The sequence below is a fragment of the Balaenoptera ricei genome, chromosome 4 (genome assembly GCF_028023285.1).
Source record: "Balaenoptera ricei isolate mBalRic1 chromosome 4, mBalRic1.hap2, whole genome shotgun sequence".
Taxonomy (NCBI): domain Eukaryota; kingdom Metazoa; phylum Chordata; class Mammalia; order Artiodactyla; family Balaenopteridae; genus Balaenoptera; species Balaenoptera ricei.
In genome coordinates, this window is record NC_082642.1 from 11,295,424 (window position 1) to 11,304,378 (window position 8,955).

Genomic DNA, 8,955 nt, shown 5'->3' on the forward strand with positions numbered 1-8,955 from the left:
CTGAAATACATTTTGAAATTCACTTTCAGTCTTCATTTTTGTCTAATAGATTCACCAACTACATCATTCTGTTTCTGCTTAGATGTAGAAAACAAGAGAACATTACTTCCACACAGTGAGAAAAATCCAGAAAATCTCCAAACCATAACTTTTTTTTAGCCAGTAAGAGAACTGAGGTCAAAAGGCAACCAGGTGAACTGAATTTCAAAGGGTTATAAAGGCCTCTGAGGAGATACAAACGCAAACTGTTTTACCTTTTACAGAGCACTGGAGGAAGAGGCGGCCCCCATACAGGAGTAAGAAGAAAAGTAACAATTTCACAAACCCAGAGTAGCCGGCATAGTGTGAACTTTAGGATCCAGGGGAGCCCCAGACAAAAGCGGAGCCTGAACTCACCTGAATCACTTTTTCCAGCCTCTAAACCCCGTGCTGCTGGGCGCAGAGCAGGAGACCTGAGCGAACCCTCCTCTCCAGCCAGCCTGAAACACCGCCCACTTCCGGGAACCTGCTCTCCGCAAGCAAAAGCCTTCAGCTGTGCAGACAGAACGCTCGCCCCTAGGGTTCAAGAAAAGATCTACTCACTCTGATGAGAGGGTGGAAAGGTAACACCCTTGCCCCTGTTTTGGGGAAGGAGAACCGGCTGCTGGGGGGAAGCTGAGAGGTAAAAGCTGCCCGCACTTAAGTGGGAAACAGGAATATCCACCTGCCCACACCGGAGAGCCTTGCACACAGAAACAGTAATCCCTCCCACCACCAGTCCCAGGCCAGGGTATACTGCTACTGAGACAGCAGTAAAGCAGTAAGCCCCCAGCCCCTGCAGGTAGGACAGGAAACCTGATTGAGCAGGGAATCCCGCCCTGCGCTAATACAAAGCACAGTGTGCTGGCCCTGGGGGGCAGGCCGCAGAGCTCTCTCCAGCGGGCCTAGAGGGAAATTTAGAGATGAGTGTTTATATTGGAAAAAAAGAAAGGCTTCAAATCAATGAATTCAGCTTCCTCAAAAAAAAAAAAAAAAGAAACAAAACACAGAGAAAGAAAAGCAAATAAGCCTAGCAAGAGAAAGAGAGGAATAATGAAGATACAAGCAGAAATCAATGAAATAGTAAACAGGAGGAAAAAAACAGAGAAAACTCAAAGAAATCCAAAATTGGCTCTTTGAAGGGATCGATAAAATTGATAAATCTCTAGTCAGACTAACCAAGAAAAAAAGAGAGAAGACAAAATTACTATTTTCAGGAGTAAAAGCAGGGAGCTTGCTACAAATCCTACAGATAGTAAAGGATAATATGAGAATATTATACACAGCTGTATGCAAATACATTCAAAGACAATCTAGCAAAGCTCACTCAAGAAGAAATAAACTATATACAAATCTATTTCTCAGGTTCCTTGAACCCATAATTCTATCCATATCTACTTCTAAATTCTAAATTCTTTCAAAGATATGTATTTTAAATAACAGAAATAGACATAAGTAATACAACATGATTCTGGGTAAATAATATAAAGCTCTAATCAAAGGATAACAATTTTATGAAATAAATGCACCATGTCAAAGACAGATATTAAATCCAAGACACATGGGGCTTCTAAATAGGAAATCTTTGAATAACTATAAAACAACACATTCATATTAGAACAGAGTAACTGATTTGCAGTCTTGGGAAAAACAGGAATAAATCATATCAAGAATGTAAGCATTTTCTTTGAGAAGAACACAGTTTACTAGATATATTGCCCAGGAAGTAAAGTTCTCCTTAGGTGGCTGCATTAATGCTCATTTATCCAAACAATTAAAATGAATGTTTATATTATAAACTATTAATGAAGTAATTTTCAAAACAAAAATTCATTAAGCATACTAGTTTCATGTTGCTACACTGGAACAAACTGCCACAAATTTAATGGCTTAAAGCAATATAAATATTTTCTGTTACAGTTCTGGAGGCCAGAAGTCTGAAGTCAGCTTTACTGGACCAAAGTTGAGGTGTTGACAAAATTGCATTTCCTTCTGGAGGCTCTAAGGGACAATCCATTTCTTTGCCTTTTTAGCTTCTGGAAGTTGTCTGCATTCCTTGGCTGGTGACTCCTTCCTCACAGCACTCCAATTTCTTGCTTCCATCATCCACTTCCTACCTCTGACCTTCTTGTGCCCTCTTATAAGGACTCATATGATGATACTTATGGCCCATCAAGATTATCCAGGATAGTTATGTATTGAATTGTGCCCCCCCAAATTCACGTGTCGGTTGAGTTCTGAACCCCCATACCTTAGAACATGACTTTATTTAGAAATCAGGCCATTGCATATGTAGTTAATAAAGATGAGATCATTAAGGTAGGCCCTAATGCAATATTATTGATGACATAAAACGGGGAAATCTGGACACAAACACCAGGCACACATGGAGAACACCGTGTGCAGATGAAGGCAATGTTTGGGGTGATGCTTCTTCAAGTCAAGGGACACCTAAGATTGCCAGCAAACCACCAGAAGCTAGGGGAGAGGCAGGAAATAGATTCTCCCTTACAGCGCACAGAAGAAACCAACTCTGCCAACACTTTGATCTCCAACTTTTAGACTTCAGGATCTGCCAACATCTTTATCTCCAACTTCCAGACTTCAGAACTATGACACAATGAATTTCTGTGTTTAAGCCACTCAGTTTGTGGTACTTTATTACATCAGCCTTAGCAAACTAATACAATGATAATTTCCTATTTCAAGATGGGAAATTATCTTAACTTAATCATATTTGCAAAGTCCCTTTGCCATATAAGGTAACATTCATAAATCCCAGGGATTAGGGAATGGGTATCTTTGGAGAGTCATTATTCAGCTTACCACAGCATGTGAATTGACAAACCATTTTAAACATTGGAGGATATAGGTTAAATAAAACGTATTCCCTTCCCTCAAGATTCAGTGTTATTTATAGTCTAAAAAATCCAAGTGTCAAGTGGATTATGTGCAGGGACTTCTATGGACTCTAGCAATGTGCTTGATATTTTATAAAGGAAAATTGAGGAAAATGCAGCTTGAGGGAAGTAAGTTTTCTGTAGCACAAAACTATTCCTAAAACTATTCCCTGACAAAAATACTGGTACTTTGGCTTAATCTATTTTCCAGGTTGAATACATTGCATGAACAAATGAGTTTAAGAATAATAAGTAGGATAATGTATTTGACTGCATTCCAGTAATAATAATCACTTATAACTGACTATATCTCAATAAGTCATTCAGAATTTTGCATAGAAAGTATTGTTTTATTGTTTTATTATAATATTGCATGATTATTATATTCCCAGATAGATATAATCTTTGCACATTTTTATATTATATACATAGAGAGCTTGCATACATTTACAGAAATTCCAGGGAAGATCAATTCAAGAAATATAAACCTATCAGTAACTTCACAGTGCGGCAGTTTATTTTTTTCAGATCATATTTAACATACAATATGTTTATTGTATGTTGTTGTTATTATTATTTTCTCCTCTCACAACTTCCCTTCCCAAAAGTCAGAATCGATAATCCCCAAAATCATTTGCACAAGAAGGCAGAAAATAAAAACCACTGTAGTTATTTCAAGCAGAAAGGTATTTAGTGTAGAGAAGTAGGTAAAATTATTGGAAGGTCCGGAGGATCAGAAATCACACTGTCTCCATGGCATTTCAGCAGGCAGGACGCTGCTGTTCTTACTGCTAAAGACACTCACTACTGAAACTTCCTTTCACCCACACCGAACTGAACATTAGATGCTGAATGCAAAGTCAGACCACTGCCTTCCTTTCTAAGTATTCATACCTCCACTCTCTTGCTTGCCAACTGCAACAGCAGCAAAAATATACCCTCCACTTTATTTCCACCTTCTGTCTCTCATATAAGGTTAAATCATGACCAGAATCTAATCTGCATGTAGTCATCTAACTTCAGGGTAGGGAGTTTTTACCCTTTCCACCTAGAATGAAATTGAGATATAACCTATAGTAAGTATCAAATTCTTACAGCCATTGAAGCAGAGAGATAGAAAATGTATAAAAACTGAGAAGAGAAAGAACAGAACCTGAGGCTTTAATGAGAAGAGACCAGCCATTCCCAGATTAACAGGGAACAGACCTCTTATAGAGCAAGAATTAATACTTACAGCTTTTGCATGAAATTATAAATACTATGTTCATCAAATCTAGAAATACCTTAAAGGAAATAGTCACAATTTTAGTCTATTACATTCTAAAAAGTTCACAAAATTAGTGTAAATGATCCGGTCCCAAGACACACTGAATCCACCATAAACTAGTATGGAATGAGGAAAAGCTTAAAGTATCCCTGATCTATGAAAATCGTAAGGTGACAAAAAGAGAAAATGCACCTGTTAGTCACGTGAAATGGCAATATAATTGGCAATAATCTTGTACCTTCTATATTAGGAGGTACAAGTTTTTTTAAAGGCACATAAATTCCCATTCAAACTGGGAATTTAAAAAGAAATGTTTATGCTTTAGAAAAGTTCAACTCTATCTGGCTTTATATATGAGTTGATTCGGGAATTCAATTAAACTACCAGAATCTGATTTGTCTTGGTTTCTTGGTTCATTCCGTGGCTGAGTTGGCTTCATATCCAGGCTCATGCGGCTCATTTCATATCCATGAAATGGCTTTTGTTAATTCCAAACTCATGCGATCCCCACATCTTATAGATTCATGTCCATCCAAATATTAGGCTGAGTCTCTCTTCCAACAGTCTCATGAAAACTTCAATGTCTTTTTTGGGTGAGTGGGGGTCACTTGCTCATCTCCGAATCAATTATTAGGTGAGGGAAGTTTGATGTTCTGATTGGCTAGGTCTAAACCACATGCTTGTGCCTATGGGCAGAAAAGAAGTTAAGTTCACCCAAAACACAAAAGCTGGTATGGAGAAGGGGTGGTTCCTCAGAAAAAAAAATACTAGATACTATTAGCAAATGAAGAGGAAATGTATTAGACAGACAAAAACATTTGAGTTGACTACAGCTCCAAGCCTTCAATTGGTCCTTGCTGCCTTCCACGGATTATGGAGGGATATATACAAAGGACATGCCAGATAAAGGCTACATTTCACTACACATGGACTTTGGCCTCATGTCCTATGTGGAGTACTAGTGAGATAGATAGGCAATCGATATGTGGAAAGGACTCCTTTCACTCAGGTTGGTTGTAGATCTTGGGCCTAATGCAAGCCGCTGTGACCCTTGGCCCTTCTCCCAAAGGCTCACACACTAATAGCAACATGTTGATGGCTATAAAGGACAAGGATAGACAAACCTCTGGAAGAGCACATCACATAGAGGGATAAAAGATATATGCCTAAAGACAGGCTTATTTCTACTTCTCCCATTAGAGCTGCATCCCTAAAAACACAATCTCATTTTTCCCCTGACCTGTGTGAAAACTGAGTGTTTCTTCAAAGGTACAGTACAAGATGGACTCAGACAGAACCTGGAGATCTGACAAGAGGCCCATCAGCAGATGGAATGGAGCACAGATTTCCCCACGTAAACTTTTAGCTAAGAAGTGATTCTTGTTCCTCAATGAGGAAGAAACATGAATTCAGATCAGAACTTCTCACATTTTTAAATTCAGGTCTCCTTTGAATAAAAATAAAACCTCATTCTCTTAATGTTATCTGGATTTTTCACAAATCAGTACCAAAATCAATGCAAAGATAATTTTCCAAAGTAACAAGGCACATCTTTAATTTTGAATGTGGACATTTAAACTGGCTGGTTTGTTTGACAGAAGTGTATCCAATCTATAAACTCTGAATAATGGAGCACAGCCTTACCTTAACTGCCTTTGAAACCAAGCCTATTGTGCTACCAATTTGTAAATGATCTCAATGTAAATGGCATGTTAATAAACCTAGCTGGTTAATTTGAATATGCTCTTTAAAACTAAGCTTGCACTCAAGGTTGTCTTAGTGTCCCTTCCCTGAGGGAGTGGGAGGAAATGGGCAAGAGTGAGCTTCTTCCCCATCCTCACTAAGGACCACAGCCTCATATTATTTGTTACTATATTATTATTAGCCTTGTACTATCATTGTTAAAGATAATGCACATATCATTATTTTTATTTTTTTTAGCAAATGATATGCATTTATTTTGTGTTGTGTTTGGAGCTAATTATTCTCAAATATAGTGTATTGTTTAAGAAGCAAATGATTCAGCCAGGATGCTTCCATTTATCTGTAGCAGTTGCAGGTGGCTGGTGTCTTTTCTAATTGGTCAGTGCCTGGAGTGGTTAGTACCTGTACCAAATTGCTGTTAAATATTTTTGAAATTGTCTTGGCCCCAGATATCTAGGCTGATCAATAAAGCTTAAAATGAAGAATAGAAATAATTCAAAGTTCACAGAGGAATTTTGAAAATGGTGAAAGTGACATTTTAAAACCATGTGGCTAGATGAACTATTGAATCTGTAGTGCTGGAGCAAGTGATTAGTCTTTTTTAAAAAATAAAACGAGGAACTACGTATTGCTTATGGCTTACTAAAATCCAGATGAATAAATGCTTCTAAAAATCTGAAACCATAAAAGTACCAGAGGAAAGGATGATAAATCGTATTCATAATCGTAAGGATAGATAAGGCTGTTCTAAGTTTATCACAGACTACAGAAGCTATAAAAGAAAATATCAACAAGTTTGACTACCTAAAATTTCTACATAAAGAAAAATAAAATGCTACATCCAAAGAGAGAAGAAAATTTATTAAATGTTTGAACTAATATTCAAATAAAAATAACATTTGCTAATCAAAATCGAATAACATTATAAATACAAATAACCTGGTGTAAAAAATATAAAACGGAAATGGAGAAACTAAAATTAACAAAAATTATATTAGAAAATCATTAGTAATTTACAACACCAGATTTCAAATAATTATTCTTCTTTTGTCATGACAAGATTAAACAGAGACTGTATTGGAAAATGTGTGGAGGAGTAGATATTTTTTAAAACTTTTGGAAAGTGTTTAATTAATCATTCTGGAGGGCAATTTGGACATATTTATCAAAATTTTAAATGCATATAATCTTTGACCCAGCTTTTTCTACTTTTAAAAATTTCTGGGAGATATACTCAAATAGGCATGTGTGCGCACATGCGCACACGCACACACACCCACACACAAACACACACACACACACACAATTGTTATTTGTGGAAGGGAACGTGAAAGAAACCTAAGTGTCAATGAACTGGGTACTAGTTAAATAAGTCACAATAAATCAATGCAATATCTTATTCGGTTGCCAAGAGAAAGAGCAAAGTAATTTTATATGTATTTTCAAAAAAGATAATCAAAATAATTTAGGTGAAAATAAGACAAAAGCACAAATGATTAATATCACATGATCCATTTTAGTAGAAATAGGTTTATATATAGATATTGTTAACAGTAGTTACCTGTAGGAGATTCCATTTTTTTTTTTACTTTATTCATGACCTTATTTTATGACATATTTGTTTATAAAAATTGAGTGTAACTTCAACTTTAAAAATTCTTTAAATTATTTTATGAAGAATATAAGCTTTGGCAGCACACTGGCCTTTATTCAAATCCTATTTCCCACACAGATTAACTATGAAATCTTGGACAAGTTACTTACCTTTAAGCATCAGGTTTTTCATCTATAAATCTATGCACTGCTTCTTTGGAGTCTGGGGGATGATGAAATGTGATAATGCACTTAAAGTGCTGATCTCAGTGCCTGAAACAGAAAGTATTCAAAAAATGATTGCTGTTATTATAGTATTGTCATCAATTCTATGATGCTGTTATAAAATCTAAGGGTAACAATATTATTTCAAGTTTGTTATAAGTAAATACATGAACAGAGGAACCCAAATTATAATTGCCATTAATATTTTGAGAAAATAAACAGCACTAGTACCATTTATTGGATACTTTCTCAACTAAGCTTATTTATTTCCAATGGGTTTTTCTCCCTATTCTTAACGGATTTAAGGCAGACTTTATAAAATCATTAAATTTTTTAATAATTGGCCATTACCTGGGGAACTGAAATTATACAGGCAGTTAAATTGAAGAATCCTGACTGTAAAAGTTTGCATTCCCATCTACACTGAAATTGTCTAAATTTGCTATAGAGAAATATAAATCACTAGATAATGGTCAACTTTGTTTTATTTTTGGATGAATTGATACAGCTAGCTATATCAATAGCTGTACTGGCACGCAAAGAAACAAATCAAGACTCCCTCTCAACATCTATATCTAAGATACAGCTGCTCCATGCGAAAATTATTGAAGATAATTTCTATGAAAAGAAAATTTATGTGCAATTATGTGCTTCTTGTTCAGAAGACTGATCAATCTCTAAACGCAAATACACCCTAACCAGGATTTTTGAGAAATTAAAATCCTCAAATCTTTCTCATTTGGAACTTTAAAATTTAAGAAAGGTTTGGCAAAATAAACAAGTTTTGGCAAAATAAACACTGTTTCTCTGATGAAAAAAATGTTTTTATTTCCATCCATGTCCCATTATGCTGTTAAAGTACCTATGAATTTCAAGTGCAATATAATTGGCTTTATAATAAACAATCTGCAAAGTGCTGTGGAACAGTTAAGAATACAGAGATATTATGTCCCATCGTTGCTATGAATAAAACCACCCAGACACCAATTAACATCTCATTGCTATGATTACTTGTTACTGCTCTTGTTGCACCAATCAAACTTACATCTTTTTTAGTTCATATTTTGATTTCAAAAAGTTATGCTAAGAAAAGATTAAATTTATCATAAATGCAAATAAATGTGAAACATACAAAGCTAATTATGTTTATAACCACCAAGAATAATATGAAAAGGAAAATTAAACTGCTTTGCTTCAAGGAAAATCTTTTAGGAAACATTTGTTGAATAAACATGAAAGAAACTTTTA

General features: G+C 35.6%; 1 long non-coding RNA gene across 2 annotated transcripts in view; it reads right to left on the reverse strand.

Annotated features, from left to right (window-relative positions):
- The window catches only part of LOC132365194 (uncharacterized), a 425,897-nt gene extending 425,440 nt beyond the window's left edge, over positions 1–457 (reverse strand). For both annotated transcript variants that reach the window (XR_009503053.1, XR_009503054.1), the window contains exon 1: positions 397–457. This is a non-coding gene — a long non-coding RNA (uncharacterized LOC132365194). The remainder of the gene's footprint in view (positions 1–396) is intronic.
- Between the last annotated feature and the right edge of the window lie 8,498 nt (positions 458–8,955).